At 41.4% G+C, this 17,465-nt stretch overlaps 1 protein-coding gene across 5 annotated transcripts in view; it reads left to right on the top strand.

The window, feature by feature from the left end:
• The first annotated feature begins 476 nt into the window (after positions 1 to 476).
• Positions 477 to 17,465, top strand: part of FAM135B (family with sequence similarity 135 member B) — a 272,998-nt gene continuing 256,009 nt past the window's right edge. The window contains exon 1 of one of the 5 annotated variants that reach the window (XM_048286585.1): positions 477 to 636. The gene's annotated coding sequence lies outside the window, so the exon portion shown is untranslated. Of the gene's footprint in view, positions 637 to 6,702; positions 6,740 to 17,465 lie in introns of those variants that run through there. The other 4 variants (XM_048286592.1, XM_048286588.1, XM_048286583.1 and 1 more) reach the window with 4 other exon arrangements.

Below are 17,465 nucleotides of genomic sequence, written 5' to 3'. Positions count from 1 at the left end.
CCAGGTGAATGTGCAAAAGGAAACCTGTGGTAGCCAAAGAGCAGAAATGAGATGAAGAGAGGGAGGTTTTCACCTGTGTGCACAGCCAAGGGTGTGGAAATACCATTTGAGAGGGTTTTTTTAAAGAAAGAACATATTTAGAAGGAAGAATTTCTCTCCTGGCTAAAATTAAAAGGTAACAACCCTAAGTAGCAACCAGCTGAGCGCAGTTCTGCGTCAGAGGCAGGATGGAAAGAACGATCTGATCAACATTGGACCATAAGTTTAGCTGGGATCATTATGAAAAATGAATGATAATCAGCCTTATGGGATAAAACCTCAGTAAAGCATGCTTCTTAACACCATATCCAGCTTTCCTGGTGCACAGCTGAGAAGCTGCTTTCATTCCCACTTTCCCAGGACAGTCACATGGAATAACAAGCCAGTAAATACCACATAAATACTGCCAAATGGGTAGTAGCGTAAGGTTGCTCTTCATGATAGAACAGTATTTTCACTCTCCTCGGATATAAGGCAACTAGTGTAGAGATGTATTTCTGTTAACAGCATATAGCTACTTGAAATAAACCACAAAGGCAGAGGGACCAGCTCTGGAAAACTAGTGATGGACAGAGACAAGGGAACAGAAGGACTTTGGTGAGTAAACCTTGCTACCTGCTTGCTTTGGTGTGCCTGCTCAGTAAATCTCTGCTTAGCTCCCTTACTCTGGAAGTACCAAGGTTGCAGATACTGAGTTGCAGGAGGTAAATTACTAAGGCAGTCCCTACTCTTCTCTTGAATGTGTTTAGAAGCATCCCAGTTTTGTAAATCCTGATTTACTTATATGTTTAACAAAATCAACAGTCTCTCAGGGTGATCATCTCTCTATATCTCTCAGTCTGGTAGAAAGGCTTGGAGTATCCCTTACAAAAATGTCCTGGAACATGACATACAGAGATGTTATAACATCCTTTCATCCAACACATCAGTAGCTAGAGCACTCACAGAGGTTTGGGAGATTTAACTCCTTCTTCTGCCTAAAGGAAACAGAATCAGAACTCCAAATCTGAGGAAAAGAGCTTAAGCACCTGCTATTGCTCACAAAAGCACTGTGGAGTAGCTCCCCTTCTGTAGTTTACTGAAGCAGTTTCACTTTGATTTAAATAGTGATCAATTCTTTATGTTAAAAGAGAGTGAGTGTGATTGTTTTGCTTAATGGTAAATCTCCCCTTGGGACGAAGAAGGGAAAACCTTTCCATCCTATGTTTCACTGAGCACCTAAGGGAGAAGATATAAATTAATGAAGTGTTGGGGGCACGTGGACTGAAGTTCTGTGTAGTCATTGGGTTCACATAATGTTTTTTTAGGCTCTCTATTCCCAAATACTCCAACATGAGGTGCACACTACTTCCAAAGGTACTCTTAGTATTTCATGGAACAAAACCCTGTAGGCAGATTGAGGCAAGGAGATGTGGATTAAGATCAACAGAAGCAGGGCAAGGGAACTAATCTTGAGAGTCTGCCATGTGATTGTGAATAGTTTATTCATTGAGTTTTTGAATGAAAGACATCACTGTGACTGCTCCAGCTGTGCTTTGTAAGGAGCCTGGAAACAAAATACAGTTATGAAGTGCTTATGTTTCCCTTGTGTTTTCCCCATGAAAACCTCTTTGGTAACAATGGAAGATGAATTGCTAACTTCTGTGTCCTCCCTGGGTTAGATATCCTTTAGACGTTCAGCTACTGATCCCTCAAAGCAAAAAGCTGTACACAGGATACACATGATGCAGTGAGTTAAGTGCCTGGAGCAACTCCTGTTATTTCTGGGGCATCATGGATAAAATAGGAGCCAAAGAAGGAATTTGCAACTTGTGATTTTGGGGGCTCTCATCCTGAAATCCTGTTGGCTCACAGTAGAGCATATGCAAGCACAGAGCACATTGTTGGGAATTATATGTATCTTATGTCCAACAAAATACAGGAATGTGTAGGTAGCTGAAAGGAAATACCTGGTCTGTTCAGCTCAACCCAGCACTCTGAACACCAGGAAAGGTCACATCAGTGTTGCCTTTAGATGAGTGTGCAGAAGGTTTCTGGCATGGATGCAGTTGCTCTGATACACGTGTGCGTAGGTACACATGGCTGCACCTGCAGTACCGAGGTACCAGTGCCTGAAGTCTTCACGTGCAAAAGAAAGGGATCAGAGCTGGTGTTATCTTGAGCTCCTGCAGGAGGAAGGAATCAGCTATTGGAAAATACTGCTGGATGAGGCTAGCAAGAGCTTCTAGTTAATAATATGTTAGGCACATCTTAGCCATCAAAGATGGATCGTATGTAACTAATGATGGGTGAATCAGCTGCAGGGGACAATTTTAAAGAGAAAAAAACTGAGAAGGTACACAAGAGGAAGCCATGTGTGGTCCAAAAGTCATTCTGGAGTAATTCTACTGCTGCAGTGTAACCTGCTGCATTCCCCCACTCTGCAATGTCAGTGATAAAAATGCTTTTAGTTGTCTCTTGCTTGTTTCTGCTGTAGGCTCAACCCCACAAGATACGCAGGAGAAAATGACAAAATGGCAAAACTAATTAACCAGACCTAGTAAAGAAACATGCCACTTGAAAATAAAGTTTGATCTTTATAAAGTTTAATCCAATAGCAGCTAGAAAACTAATCTCCTCAAAGTTCAAGAACTAAAGTTAGATGTGTTCAACTTTGTGCATTGCACTGGGGTTGCTAATTTTTGCAGTAACAAAGTTGCATGAATTTTTTTTTTTTTTTTTTTGTCTAAGCAGGAAATGAGTTTTAGCTCTACCTTTGGGCATACAATTGATTTCTCACCATACTGGTGTTCCTATCAACCTGTGCTAATTGGCACCCTAAGAAGTCAAATTAAAGAGGGAGGAGGTTTATTCTGTCATGCCTGGGAGCAGTTTCCCCAGAATCAGACCAGACCCTGCTGGCAGAGCAGCACGATCGAGGCAGGATGTACCATGCCTGTGCTGTACCCGTTCTGAAGAGCTACAAGGTGGGTCCTCAGGGAGCCAGTATATTAATTTGCCCTGCCCTAAAAGGATTTCAATCTGTTTCAAGGTATTATTGATCTGAATGTTAAAGTCATTAGCTACAGCATTTAGCTGAGGATATGAAGAAGTACATTGAGGTTAACACCACCAGGTCATAGATACATGTGAGACAGAAACCACTTCTGGAGTTCCCATGAATTGATCCAAAAAAAGATACTATCTCTGCATTGAGTCCTTGGTTCCCACACGTCACACTTGTTCTATATACAGTCATGTCTCCATGGTAAGCTGCTTTGAATTTTTTTTTTTTTTTTTTACCAAGTCAGTAGCACGCTAATGGGAAACCAAGCAGGTGAGAAGTTTTGAAGAGAAGCTATTTTGAAGAGAAGCTAGAAATTCTTATGTCTGAGAGGCCAGCGGGAAACAACTGGATATAGTTTATCTTTTATTCTGGGCTTTGGGCTGACAAATAGTCATATACTATTGCTCATGGAAATATATTTTGAAGTAATGAGTAGCAATGTGTCCTGAGAACGTGCAGCTCTTGGATACTCTGAGCACAGGTACAGCATGGTTTGGAGCTCAACAATTCCAATTAGCTCAAGAGAAGAAGAGGCCCTGCCCCATTCATTTGAAACCATGGGGTAGGATGGAAATGTTACAATTAACAATTGAAAGATGTGAATATTTGTCTCTGTGAGCTAGGACTCATCCAGAGCCTGTAATATTTGGAAAGTCTCTTAAGCCCTACAGATGAGATTTAGTATCCTTTCTTAATATTTTGACAGGATGAATTATTTTAATTAAAAATTTTAATCATCAATAAAAATAACTGTGGATGCTTCTGATATCTGTGTAGATGTTCTGTCTAATTTAAAATTATGCCATTTTTTTGCCTCATCCCCATCCTGTAGCAATTAATTACAGTTTAATCACATGGGTGAATTAAAAATGACATTACTTTGATCTGCCTTTCATTCCTCACCTCTTAATTTCTTTGAACAACTATCTGGACTCATGAGAAAGGAAGAATCTTCTCCAGAGCTTTCATTATCCTATATTATTTTACCACATCCAGTCCCAGCCATCTGCTTTCTTAGATACAAAATTGCAGCCTTTCAGGGGTTAGAATTTAGAGTAGTCTGCAATGTCCTTTGAAAAAAATGGATCACTCACACTTGGAATCTCTTTTCCCATGAACAGAAACTGCTGTTATATTCATTGGTGAGCTACTGCATGTATTTGCATGCTGCTTTACTTTAATCTTCATGTTTCTCACTCGTCTGGGTCGTTTGGTTGGAAGGGATTTTGGTGCTGATTTACAGCAACACTGAGGCTGAGATTCTCTCTGATTTAGACGTTGGCTCTCATTGCCTAAACTGCTCATCACAATTTGCTATACCTCAGGCTTCTCCAGACGCAGAAATGGGAGTGTGCTGGTTATTTGTTTTTGTGCATAGGGACCTTCCCTGACAGAGACCTCCACTCCATAGCAGTGCCCACATCAAAATCAATGAAAAACCTTAAACAGAGCAAATGATTTAACTGTTTCTCTCCTTCCTGGCTCTGCTCCCATATGGCTGAGAAAACCTTAAATAAAGCCCATGACCCAGGAATTACTTTTAAAGCAAATGTTAAATCCATCACTTAATTCACACACACACCTGGAAGTGCTCAAGGCCAGGCTGGATAGAGCTCTGAGCAACCTGGTCTAATGAAAGTTGTCCCTGCCCATGGCAGGGAGGCTGGAATGAGGTGATCTTTAATGTCCTTTCAAACCCAAACCATTCTGTGAGTCTGTGATTCAAGTTCTATTATATCGCTGAAGGTTTGAAACTATGTAGGAATAGTGCCAATAAAAGGATGCTGTTGTGGGTTAGAGTATTGAGCTGTCACCAGCTGATTTGGGACTGTGAGTGGAGTTACTGTGGTCCTGCAGCTGTGGGATACAGAGCACCCATGATGTGCTTTCTTTTGAAAGCAGATAGTGTGGGTCTGGGCTGTGCCTGCTGAAGGATCAAGAACAAGAGAAGGAAACTGTATGGCTGCTTTCCTAAAACAGGAGAGCTCATCCACGCTCTTTCCCAGGTCTCATGTTAGATGGAGAGCCATGCTTCAGCCCTCAGTTATGGAGCTATGAAGAATAGGATGTGCAAATACACTAAGACAATTGGGAGTCTGAGACCTTGCTTAATGAAATTAGGGTAGAGATAACTGCCTATAAATATACTTGGAAGAAAAGAAAGGTAGCACCACAGAGGGAACAGAGGTATTTAAGCTAGGTAATAACACACATTAGTAAATAAATGTTGGAAGTTAGAAGGATGGGGTTTTGATTTCTTTTTAAACCAGTGAAAGTACACACAGGTAACCCTCTCTGAAATTACTCAGAAGAGCATAGTAATGAAGAAATTAAATCCTGCAGAGGGATAAAAATTGACTGATTCATCTTCTCTGTCCTTCTGTTTGTTAAAAAGAAAAAAAAAAAACACAGAACAAACAAAAAAAAACCCCAAACCAATCTGCTTCTATGTGACTGCAACTTGAAAAGCTAGGACAGGGATAATGAGGAGGGGCCAGGAAATTGTTTCAGGAGCAAAAATAGAAGAGCTAAAGGTTAAAAAAAAAAAAAAAAAGTTTGAAATACGCTTCTTTGGAAATATGACCTGCCCTCACAGCAGGGAACAGAAAGGAAAAGCTCAGCACCTGAGATTGGAAAATGCAGGAGAAACACAACAAATGGCAAGTCCTGACACGAGGCACTTGCGTGGTTCTGTGAAGAGAGGGCAAGAGGAAAAGTCACATTGCCCGGGAGCAGAGCAGCTGATACCATCGGTGTTTGCACATCACCTCATTAACACCAGCAGGTTCTTGCCAGGTGCTGTCTTGTTTCAGGGCTGGAGAGAAGGGCTGGATGCAGCCCTGTCACCACAGTGATATTTTTTCTGTAAACAGATTTCTGAATTAGAAAGGACTTCAGCTGGCAAAAGGTATCACATCTCTTTGATTTCAGGAAACACAGCAGCTCTCCTGATCCAGGTGCAACAAGCAGCTCTAATGCTCGTTTTATTCCCCAAAACCGCTGCACATTGTTGAAAATGCAAAAAATATTATAAAATACACTAAAATCTCAGTGTATTGTTTTATTGTTGGTTTTTTGGTTTTTTTTTTGCTTTTCCAGAGGAATGAATCACTTATAGCTCCAACTTCAGAAGTTAGACTTTCAGTTTCTCAAATATCAGGTCTGACACATAAACAGAAAGCAGAATAGTTCTTTTCCACATAAGAGAAAGAAGAAAAAAAACCCCAACAAACACACCTGAATGCCATTTTTCCAGATCTAACTCAGGCTGATAGTCACGGTGGTCATTTATATGTTTTACCAGAATCTCATTATTGCAAAATGTAGTTATCTCAAAACAAAATTCTATTCAGCACTATCCCCATTGTTCATTTCAGAAGAAGAAGCAAAACAAATCCAAGCTTCAGTATGATACACATAAATTAAATGCTTTGACATGAGCCAGCACCTGCAGCAGGACGAGCTCACCTAATGCTGCCAGTGATGCTGTGGGTGTAAATGAATATGTATGCACATGTTTGGGATCTTAGTCCTTCCCACCACTTAACATAATCTAGATTGTGGTGGAGCTTCTCCTATAAACACTCTGCCTCCTAAGGCACGTATTTTTATTTTTAAGAGACGCCACCCAGAAGAGCAAGCTTGCTGAAACTGGTAAGTTATTTGAACTAGGAAAGCATGAAGATAGAGAAAAACAGATTTAGAAAGGAAAAAAAAAAAGTTATTTTGCATTAGAATAGGATAAAGGGATAAAGTAAGGGTTGAAAATAGATGTTGCAGATCAATATTGTTCTCTGTGCAAGGAGACACCTCAAATCTCCAAGCTGTCTGTCAGTCTTGACGTTAGCTCATTATTGTGCAAAATTTTGGTTATTGTCTTCCTGTAATTGAAATGCATTGAAGACTCCTCTTTGAGTGAGGTGTCAAGATCAGCTGTCAAAAGCTGACAAAAAGGAGGTGAAATACCACATAATCAGTAACTTCGTTAATGTATTGTCTTCCCGTGATGATGGCATTGTGTTCTCACCATCCTATTGTTTAATTGTCTAGTTGAGACAAAGGTAACAGTGTAAGAGATTAACTGATAAATAAGGGTTTTATGGAACTTCCAAAATATTATTTCTTTTGTACTGCATGTGGAAATTGTGATGTTAGTCTGAGCTTTCCTTGAGGACCTTGGTATATTAGTATCCATAATGAGGCATGATGTAATAAAGCCTTGTTGAAACAAATTATTCAAACAAAATGAAAAGAGTAATCTGTTTGTTTATTTGCTGATTCCCTGCTTGACTTTCCAGCTCAGTGGCTTGTGTAAAGTTGCCCTGTAAGTTATGGGTTTATACACAGTTGTATTATGCTAATCATAGAAATGGAATTAGACTTTCTAATATGAGACTATTCAGATTTGTTTGGGGTTTTTTTCCCCTCTTCCTGGGAAAATTATCTATGTGTCTGCTGCTTCTGGAGCAGCAAAAGTTATTCCAGAGAGTAGCTGGAAAAGGAGGATTTCTGTAGTGGTAGATTGTAGTGAAGAGCTAAGGGAGGAATAATGATGCAGTCTGTGGAAGGGTAGGTTGTATGTCTTGGTGGTTGAATTTTTTTAGGGTGTTTTTGTATGGCTCATTAGAATTTCCTGGAGTCATGCTGGGAGAGCCATGGCAGAATCATTTCCAGAAGGAACAGAACTGTGGGCAGGTACTCGGATGGTTGTACAGGCTGGTTGTGTCAGCAGTGCTCACAGAGGAACAGGATGTGGGCAGAGGGGTGGGTGGCATCCGAAACAGACCATTAAAATGTTTTTATTGTGGAGGGGTGTCCCACAAGAGAGAGATGACCAACTCTGCTCCCAGGGAAAGCATCTTCTCACCTTCCCCTGCAGCAGAATGACTAAACCTTACATCCTGTTTGACTCACCTGAAGTCTTGGCCTCTGTGGAGCTTTTGCTTACCCTTTATCTGGCTTGGCTGGAGTCTAATGGTTCACTCATTATGGGTGAGCTCCTTGCTGCTGTGAACTCAGGTAACTTTTTCCACAGACCCTTCAATGTGCATAGCTCTTGTTTGCTGGACTTGGTACACACCCTTCTAATCAAAGGCAATGTCAGGGAGAACTTGCTGGAGTGTCTGTGGTGGTTTAAACACAGTGAAATGTGTGTGAAAGGAGAGACTTCAAAGGATGTTTGAACTGATGAATGTTTTGAGTGTTTACTGATGTTGTACATCAGAGAAACTGCCAGAGATGGAGGGGCATGGTAAGAGCTACTGAAGGAAGATAGAAGGTTCTGGGTGCCCTCCTGGGTGTTTGGAATGTCCATTAGTGAGCTGGGATGCTCTGGCATCTAATCTTCTAATCTTGCCTTGCTCTTTTTAACTCTCCTCTGGAGATCAGACCTTCACTGATAAGGTATTCTTTAGCCCTGCCATCTCTCTTGCTGATATTTATTTACAGATTCATTAAGTACTATTTTCCATCGTTAGCTTGATTGGGGACTGCTCAGCTCTGATAGAAGATTATATTAAAGCTTATATAATCCCTGCCTGGCTTATTTGTTTGCAGGATAATTCTCCAGTCATGTTAATGTAATAAGACATCTTTTAATATTCCGCTCCTCCTGTGTTTCTGTGATCCTAGTGGAAGGCTCTGCTGGGAAACTTGGCCAACCTGTGGGAAAAGAGACTGCTTCAAGCTCCAGATTCTTGCACTTGTTTCAGACTCTCTGCAATTTCCCTGTAACACTGAAATCAGTGGAATGGACCCTGATATTGGAAAGGTCCGGGCGCTTCCTAGAGATGGGATCTACACTAAGCACTTGGATAATTTTGGTTATTGCTTATTTTTATTCATGATATGTACTAGGTAAGATTTATGTGATGAAATCCTGTCATCTGAAGACTATTTATTGACTCTGGTAGTGGCAGATAGCATTAGCTCTCAGGCCCCTCACTTGGGGGTTGATTGTTCTGTGAGTTATTCACACAGAGCTGGATATGACACAAGAGCTGTAGGGGCTCTGATCTCCTCTGGAGTAACAGCTGGAGGCCAGCAGGGAAGCCTGGTGCATCTTCAGTGGCATCAGACATCTTCATGTAGGCAGGTGTACCCTGCCATGGGTGAGAACCCCTCTGATGTAAAAGCACTCCCTCTTTTGCCATAGAAGAATCTTGTATTAAAGCAAATTCTATCTAAATTCAGTAGCTTATATTTGAGATTGCATGCACTGTGAAGAACAGTGCTTCTGATGGCACTGTTGTGGGGACTAAAAGCCAACACAGCTCTTCTGGAAAAACAAAAATGTATTAAGATGTGAGGTTTTAATACCTTGACCAGAGTAAAATGTGTTCCAGTATTAAAAGGGGCTTACAAAAAGGAGGGAGAATGACTTTTTACACAGGCAGATAGTGATAGGACAAGGAAGGCTGGTTTTAAGAAGAGGAGAGATTCAGGTTAGGTATTAGGAGGAGGTTCTTTACTGTGAAGGTGGTGAGGCCCTGGCACAGGTTGCTCAGAGAAGCTGTGGCTGCCTCATCCCTGGAAGTGTTCAAGGCCAGGTTACATGGGACCCTGAGCAGCCTGATCTGGTGGCTGTCATCCCTGCTCCTGGCAGAGGTTTAAAACTAGATGATCCTTAAGGTTCTTTCCAACCCATACCATTCTATGACGATTCTATGATTCTGTGTTATTCGACATTTCTGTGCATGCCTTTTTAATTTAAAATAGCAAGCAATCGTATAATCAGAAGACTGTGTAAAATTCCTTTCTTATCTGAAGTTTCAGAAAAGAAAAAAAAACCCCAAACACATGGAAAATAATATGAATAAGGTAGGGGAAGCAGCTGAAACCCTGTGGAGTTTGTTTGTTGGAAGGCTTTCCCCAGGCACTATACTTTTAGATGCTTTCTTGCATAAGCATCTTGTAATGCAAGGTTGGGCTGTGTTGTCATGGAGACTTTCAGGTTACCTCGTCATTTTGCTAGAAAAGACAAATTTCAGAGTGGCTGTCATTGTACTAATTTAGTCACGGGACCTGACATCCCACTGATTCTATGCCTTCAGTCCTCGTCCTTGTTTACACTGAATCTTGTTTATGCCATTTCAGGCATAAGAGTGGTTGCATATTCTTTTATGAAGCCGTCTTCATGTGAATTCACAGTGCACAGCACAATAAATTAGTGTGAAGAGGGATTTATGGACAGGCTGAGAAAAGCCTGCAGAAAGACTTCAGTCTGAGGAATGGAGAAATTTGCACTGCCATTGTCAGAAAGCTGGTGGACTGTTTGCTCTGTCAGGCGGCACTGACTACCCAGAGCCTGGGGAAAAATCATCCAGACACTGTATATGTGATGTCTAAGCTAAAACCTGGATAGCATCATTATTTGTGTCTGTGGTGACTCCAGGTTCAGTACTGTGACCAAAGGATCTCCTACTGACACTGGAAATGATGAATTTGAATGCATTCTGTTGCAAAGTGGTTTGTGTGTATTGGGCTTTTTCTGCTCTCTGCCTACCTCTCCTTCAGATGGGATTTATCCTGCAGTTACGTGGCAAAATGGATTTTACTCCTGGTGTCTGCAGGGTTGGCCTCAGGCAGCTGCCCACCTAAAAGGATTTAAGAGAAAATCAACATCTAACCGCCACAAGCAGCTTCCAAGCATGATTTTTGCTCTGACTTGCTTTTCCACTTTTCAACTCCCCTCACCTCAAGGTTTCTGTAACATCCACCCCAACCCTCATTTTTAGGAATTCATCAATCCTTCCTTGCTTCATCCCCAGCTTTCCCTGCTCCAGCTTCATGCCCCCTTCAAACCTTCATGATGCTCTTGCTTTCTCTCTCTCTCTCTCTCTCTCTCTCTGTTTTGCCTGTCATCTCCCTTCTCCAGGAAACCATGGAGGTTATCAGATGCTGCTGGTATTAGACAGGTATGAAGAATTTGCAGAGATGCCAGTCTCTATCTGTGCCCTTCCCTGGGAATTATATGTAGGTGGAGGTGACAAATGACATGAAGCCCTCACAAGGCTATTTCAGACAGACAATGTGGGAAGAAAATGGACCTCTGGTTGTCTAGGTTGTTGTGTCCTGTCTGCTGTCCCTCAGATTTATTTCACCTTTGTAGGATATAAAAATTACGTGAAACCTATTTCAGGCTGATGTCCTGAAAGGACTGTTTGTCCCTATGACTGCTGGGGTTTTTTTGTTTTGTTTTGTTTTTTGTTTGTTTGTTTGTTTTTGGTTTTTTTTTTTGGGTTGCTTTTTTGTTGCTGTTTCCTTGTCTCTTTTTTTTTCCTGTCCTCACCTAGAGGCAAATCAAAATGTTTCTGGACTGTTGTAAATTGTCAGTGCACATCCTCATCTCATTTTTCCACGTCAGTTGATCTCAGGACTATATAAGACACCCCTACCCTCCTGTTTCATGGAGCATAGGGATTACACTTTTTTTATATATACTTGATAAAACAAAAAAGTCTCTGCTTTGCCCTTCTGAATGATATTTTCTTCCATGTTAATCAATTAAGGGGGAACCAATAAAACCCTAACTGACTCTAGAGAGATAAAAGGTTCTCCAATGGTCAAAGGCCCTTCCCTTCCTTTTTTGTCTTCTAGTCTTCTCTTTCAAACATTTCCCCAAATGTTTAATCCTCCTTTGGATTTTTCCAGCATCCCAGACACACCATGATGTAAGAGGGGAGCTGGGTTATTTGGTTGTGATTGCTGAGGTTGGAGCAACACCCAGATCTTCACTGTTCAGGGCTAAGGAAATAAGGAAAAATTTTGCCTGCTAAAGAGATGATACATTTTGTGAGTCTCCCTGTGGTTCCTTCTTAGCTTCAACCCCTGGTGCTGGATGCATTGGCAACGCTGAGGGAAACATCATCCTTAACATAAGGATCTAGGAAGACCCTGCCATTCTTGAATCTCGACTTGATAATCTCCCAGGAAATGACAAACTGCTATTAAGTCTTCTCAGATCTGCTGCTGGTATTCTCACACATAGTTTCCCACAGGTTTGAAATGGCACCAAATGCCTAGAGGAGGTCACCTCCCTGGGAAGGAGAGTCAGGTCTAAACTGTCAGACTGATTGCTTTTGTAGATCACCTTGACTTCTCCCAGCTTAAGTCAGCAGATACCTGTCAATTTACATTCCCTGGGAATAGATCCCAGAGAATGCCATGTTCTGCTGAACGGCCTCATCCCATTCATCTTTACATCAGGGTTCAGCTTCAAGAAATACAATGAGGTAGGAAGAGAAGTATTTGATATCTGTCCTGACTTGCAAGTGTGTTGTGCTCTGAGGTAGTGAGTTCCTACAGAGGATGGATCCCTGCATTTCTTCTCGAGAGTAACCAAAGAGCAATCCAATTACTATGTGTTCTCTCAGTAGTAGGATGCAAAAGATTTTATGCCTTTATTTTATTTTTTTGGTGATTCTGCAGGGATTTTCTAGCAGAAAGTGTTTCCGTTGCTGCTTTGCTGTCACATGTCTAAAACAGTGGTTTTCCCAAAGCCAAAGAACCGGATATACATCAACAAGAGGAACCGTAATGACTGGTAATGGTCTCACTGCAAGAATCTAGGCAGATTATTGAAGGCCTTTTGACATGATACTGTTGAAAAAGGCATTCTGATTTTAAATGCTTTGAATTCAAACGTGTTGCCAGTCCTTTGTCCCACTAAAATGCTTCTAGGTCTCAGGAAAGCTAGGCTGGGCTAAGTGCTTGGTGATTATTTTAAGCAATCTTCTGCATTTAGCAAGCTGCCATAAATCTTACTTAGAAATGCCAGCATACACGTTTGTAAAATACAGACACAATGAAGCAGGCTGCAGCTTTTAAGAAGTGACAGAAAAGCTACCTCATGTGGCTCTTTACCTGACCCTTAACACATTAACCAAATTATTCTACTAATGCAAGGTGTACGTATGGAATAGGCAGAGATATTTCATAACCCCTAACACCATTCCTCTGCAGGCAGAGATAAAAACCCCCTTAAAATATAAAAAATCCTGCAGTAATCTGTTTCTTTAAGAGATCTTTAAATCTCTTGTATGTAGTTATTGACTAGAATGTCCCTTTTGCCTGAAAAGAGCTTGGAAAGAATGGATTAAATGATTTTGTTAATTGCCCACCCTGCTTGGCTCAGATGGGTGCATATGTACCAGTTATAGTTATTTGGCAGGCGTTCCTTTCGTCTCTGTTCTTTGGACTTCTTGTTCCCTGCTCTGTTAATCAAGGCTTATAGAAAAATGAATAAATAAAAGAAATGAGTATGATGCTTGAGCACTCTGTACCAGCACAGCAGTGTGGAAGGTACACAAGGAGCCCTCAAGAGCCCTGAACATCTGACCTCTCCTTCAGGTGCTGCTGAACTCCTTGCTAGATAGGAAAGCTGAGGTGGAGAAATTAGGACCACAGCAATTAAAGGATTATTTCACACTCAGAGTTATTTATCTAAATGCAGAATTTAGGTAACATTTAGGTCATCATACCTATGCAAAACTCATTAATTTGATGTATGCTCTACTTCAGAGCATGCCTACAAAGAATAGAAGTTCTTTTGCCACATTTTTAAAGACTGCGTGTCATAGTATGTGACAGAGAAGTGGCTTGGCTCATATGAGCAAAGAAGTCTGGCCTGGGCTGGGATTCAGAGCTGTCTCTTGAGCAGTGAACAGGAAACTGCTACCTAGCAGATTGCCAGCTCTGACTTCATGTCATGGAATACGGCAATCAAAGCTAAAGATACCAGCCAAAGATCCTTAGAAACCCACTGTGAGCAGACACAAGTCCTGTGGCTCTCTTAAGCCACCTCTGCAAACCACTGAGTTACCAGAAACCTTGAGCAGAAGAAAGACAGGTTCAGGCATGTCTTGGGGTGACTTTATGATGTGTATTCCATATCGCTGTCCTATGCCCAGAAATTAATTTTTGTGCCTTTCTATGCCTTTAAACTGAGCCTGAGAGGGGGGAGGAAAAACTGAGCAAAACTTTTTCAAAGCAGTTTGCAGCTTGTTCAAGGTCACACAGAGATAGAGACTTTTTTTCAACTGCGGGAGGAGAGCGAGAGGGAAGGGAAACACCTGGCTTGCTTTTCTTTCCAGCCAGCTTTTGGCAGTTTTTTCCTCAGCTCTTTTTCCTTCGGAGAGTCGAACTTTTGCTTTCCTGGGACTTCATTTTTTTTCCTTTTCTCTCTGCTGGATTATTTCAACATCAGAATACATTGGGAGGACTTTCCAGCGAGGCCTTGGCCCTGGAGGTGGGCCCACCACCCTGTCCCAGCTCCAAGGAGGGGGAGAGAGAGACACTATGGAAGGACTCTGAAATTTTCCCAGGTTTCTCTCAGCAAAGTGAGAAGTTTTATTATTTAGCATCATTATCCCTTTTCCCATGTGTTTGTTAAATAAATAGTTTTTATCTCTTTCACTTTCCTTCAAGGAAAATTTATTTTTTCCTGAACCTGGTGGGGGAGGGGTGGTTATAGCCTGCCTTCTCTCAGAGGATATATTTCTAGATTTGGCCAAACCAGAACAAGGCAGGATTCGAAGAGTTAACTTCAGACACAAAGATTGTGATGAATGGGATGTGTGGATGAATCCCCAGATGAGTTCTGATTTTATTAGCCAGTGGTCTGAGACTTCACTATAGAGCACATGCAAGATCACAGTGTTGACTTCTGTCCTTTCCTTCCTTCTCTATTCCCAGGATGAACATATATCTGTAATTTACTGAGACAGGTGCTTTGCTGCCATAGATTATGGCAGCCCAAGGAAAGTCTTAGAATTGCATGTATAATACCAGCTTACATCTCCACAGCCAGCTCTGCCAGCTTGTGTGGGTGAGGGTTTGACCTTCTGTTTTGAGATGCCATTCTGGATGCCAGAACAGAACACCTGGGCACTGTGATCATCCTCAGCCTCTTCTGAGATGGAGAATAATCTTATACCCTCCTGTCCTTTGGTGAATGAAGCCGGCCAGACACTCTGGCTTCTGTCACCTGAAATCCTGGGAAGATTGCCATAACACACTCTGTTTCATCTTCCTTTCTAGCAGTCAGCTTTACTGCTGCCTGACATAGCACACAAGACACTTCAAAGTCAGACAGCTCTCAGGCAGTCACACTGGAGAAGTAGCAATGACATTTCTGTGGTCCCACTGATGCCCCTAACCTAATGATCAGTTTTTTGTGTGTCTACGTAAGTTGTTTTAAATATCTGATGCTATTATGAAACACCTACCTGCCAACCTCAGTGGGACATCATAAGGCTTAATTAAATGCTTGCAGTGTATTCTGCCATGCTGAGAGGCAAGGTACTGCAGAACGCAAAATATTATTACAAATAAAAAGTCTATCACAATCTGGAAAATGGATAAAAAAATAAAACCAGAGTCTAGTACAATCACTTTCTGTTGCGCTATGCAAGCACAGTGTAACTCATGAACTCGAAGAGATTCTCCCCAAAGGCAGGTCCTTCATTGATGTAAGAAGCTGTCTCACACAAAGCAAGTAAATTGTGAGTGTTAGACAGATACAGAGCCAGAAATTGGGAATAATTCTACTTTTGCGCTTTTTTTTTTTTTTTTTTTTTTTTTTTTTTGTGGTTTTTGGTTTTTTTTGTTTCAAATGCTTACCTTGCTGTGCTCAAGATCTGAGTGATCCTCTTAACCTCTCTCTCTAGCCAGGGCAGATAACTGAGTTCTTTTGCCACAATACCCCTGGCTGGTTAGGGCTCTTTTTTTAGAGCAATATGAATTTTGACATAGGTTGTAACTAGAAAAGTTTAGGCTTTCAGTTGTATTTGTACACATCTAAATAGTCTGTGTCTGGAAACATGGATTCAGTCAGCCAACAATGCCGTAGAAGGATTTTGTATCTGAAGTGTTCCAGTATGTCAAAATATCTTCAAAAAAGGTGAAATCTGGCTCATGCTGAGACCCTGAAGCTATCCTTATCTCAGCCACTGAGTCTGAAAATGCCTTGCACAGAACTTGTCACCCAGGACATGAGGTGGACATCAGTATGCTGCTCAGATAGTCCTGGGGTTTTTTTCTGCTGATGGAGATCTTCAGTTGTTGTACACCATATCAGCAAAATGCTCAGCTTGCTAAGGATGAGACCCATGGATTCTGCTTGTTCATTCACTCTCCATGCTGTGACTTGTTTTGCATTTGATATCCTTCTCTGGGTAAAGCAACTGGCACTTATGTGTCACTAAGTGGTAGGCATAAAGAAAATCAGCTACGCTTGTCTCTGCTGTCACCAGAGGGGAGAAATCCTAAAGGCAAAAGAAGATAGTGTGAATCATAAGAAAATAAAATGCCCATCTCCTTCTGCACAGTCTCCAGGCGTCATTTGTACTCCAGCACAATCACAGCCAGTGGGAAAACTCTAGATATTATTACCACTCTTGTTTTTATTAGCCACAATCGGAAATTAGAGCTGTAGGTAGTGCTATCTGTCACAGTGCTATCTGAGAACAAATTACAGGCATCATGATGGGACACCGGGGCAGATAAAGTGAGGATCATTTGAGGCATATCTCATGTGCTCTTGCTGGGACAAGAAAGCTTGTTTTGATCTTTAATATCTTTCAGGTATAGAAGCCAACAGGTTCATGTTGCTCAGAAGGCATTAAATGAAACTTTTTCCTATAGCAGCAGTGGAAAGAGATAATGGCTAAAATGGTGGGGTGTGTTAGGGGTAAATAGACTTGGACTAGTTGGTAGAGTCGGAAAAGCATTAAGATATGATGTGTGATCAGTGATGTTGAGCTCCTGTTTGTCCGGCACAAACTTCCTGAAAGAGACTTGATTTGAATGGGGAAGCTTCCTGATGTTTACTGAAAACTGATCTTACTAAATTAATTTGATTGGGTTTTATCAGAACTTCAAAACATCTGCCACTGTTGGCTCTACCAGTACTTAGGAGTTTTATAGGACAATAAAGGCACAAAAGCAATTAATATATGCACTAATGCAGAAGCTGTAAATGTTTTCAGTCCAGTCAAGGTAACTTAAATAGCACTTACAGCATTGCTCTTGGTGTTACTCCAAGAAGACAACTATAATTCATGTCAATAGGTGTTAAAAGCATCAGTGCTTTTGGAAGCATTTGGAATTATGATGATTTGTTCTTCTACCCTGGCCTTAATTTTCTGCTTTTTTCACTAGTATGTGTAGTCTAATCCAGAGTACCCATCCTATAAAGCTGCAAATCTTGCAGGTACAATGCAGGCTGGTGGGGCTCGATAGCTCTGCTTGCTTCTCCCTGCTTTTTCTTCCTGTTCTACCTCCACTGTTGTCTTCATTTCTCCAGGGAGGAGGTGGGACTGGGACTGGGAATGATTTGCTATGGCAGCTGTGCCATGTCCTCACGCAGCCCCCACCTCTG

Source organism: Corvus hawaiiensis, chromosome 26, assembly GCF_020740725.1.
Source record: "Corvus hawaiiensis isolate bCorHaw1 chromosome 26, bCorHaw1.pri.cur, whole genome shotgun sequence".
Classification (NCBI taxonomy): Eukaryota; Metazoa; Chordata; class Aves; order Passeriformes; family Corvidae; genus Corvus; species Corvus hawaiiensis.
This window is presented reverse-complemented; position numbering and strand designations above follow the sequence as displayed.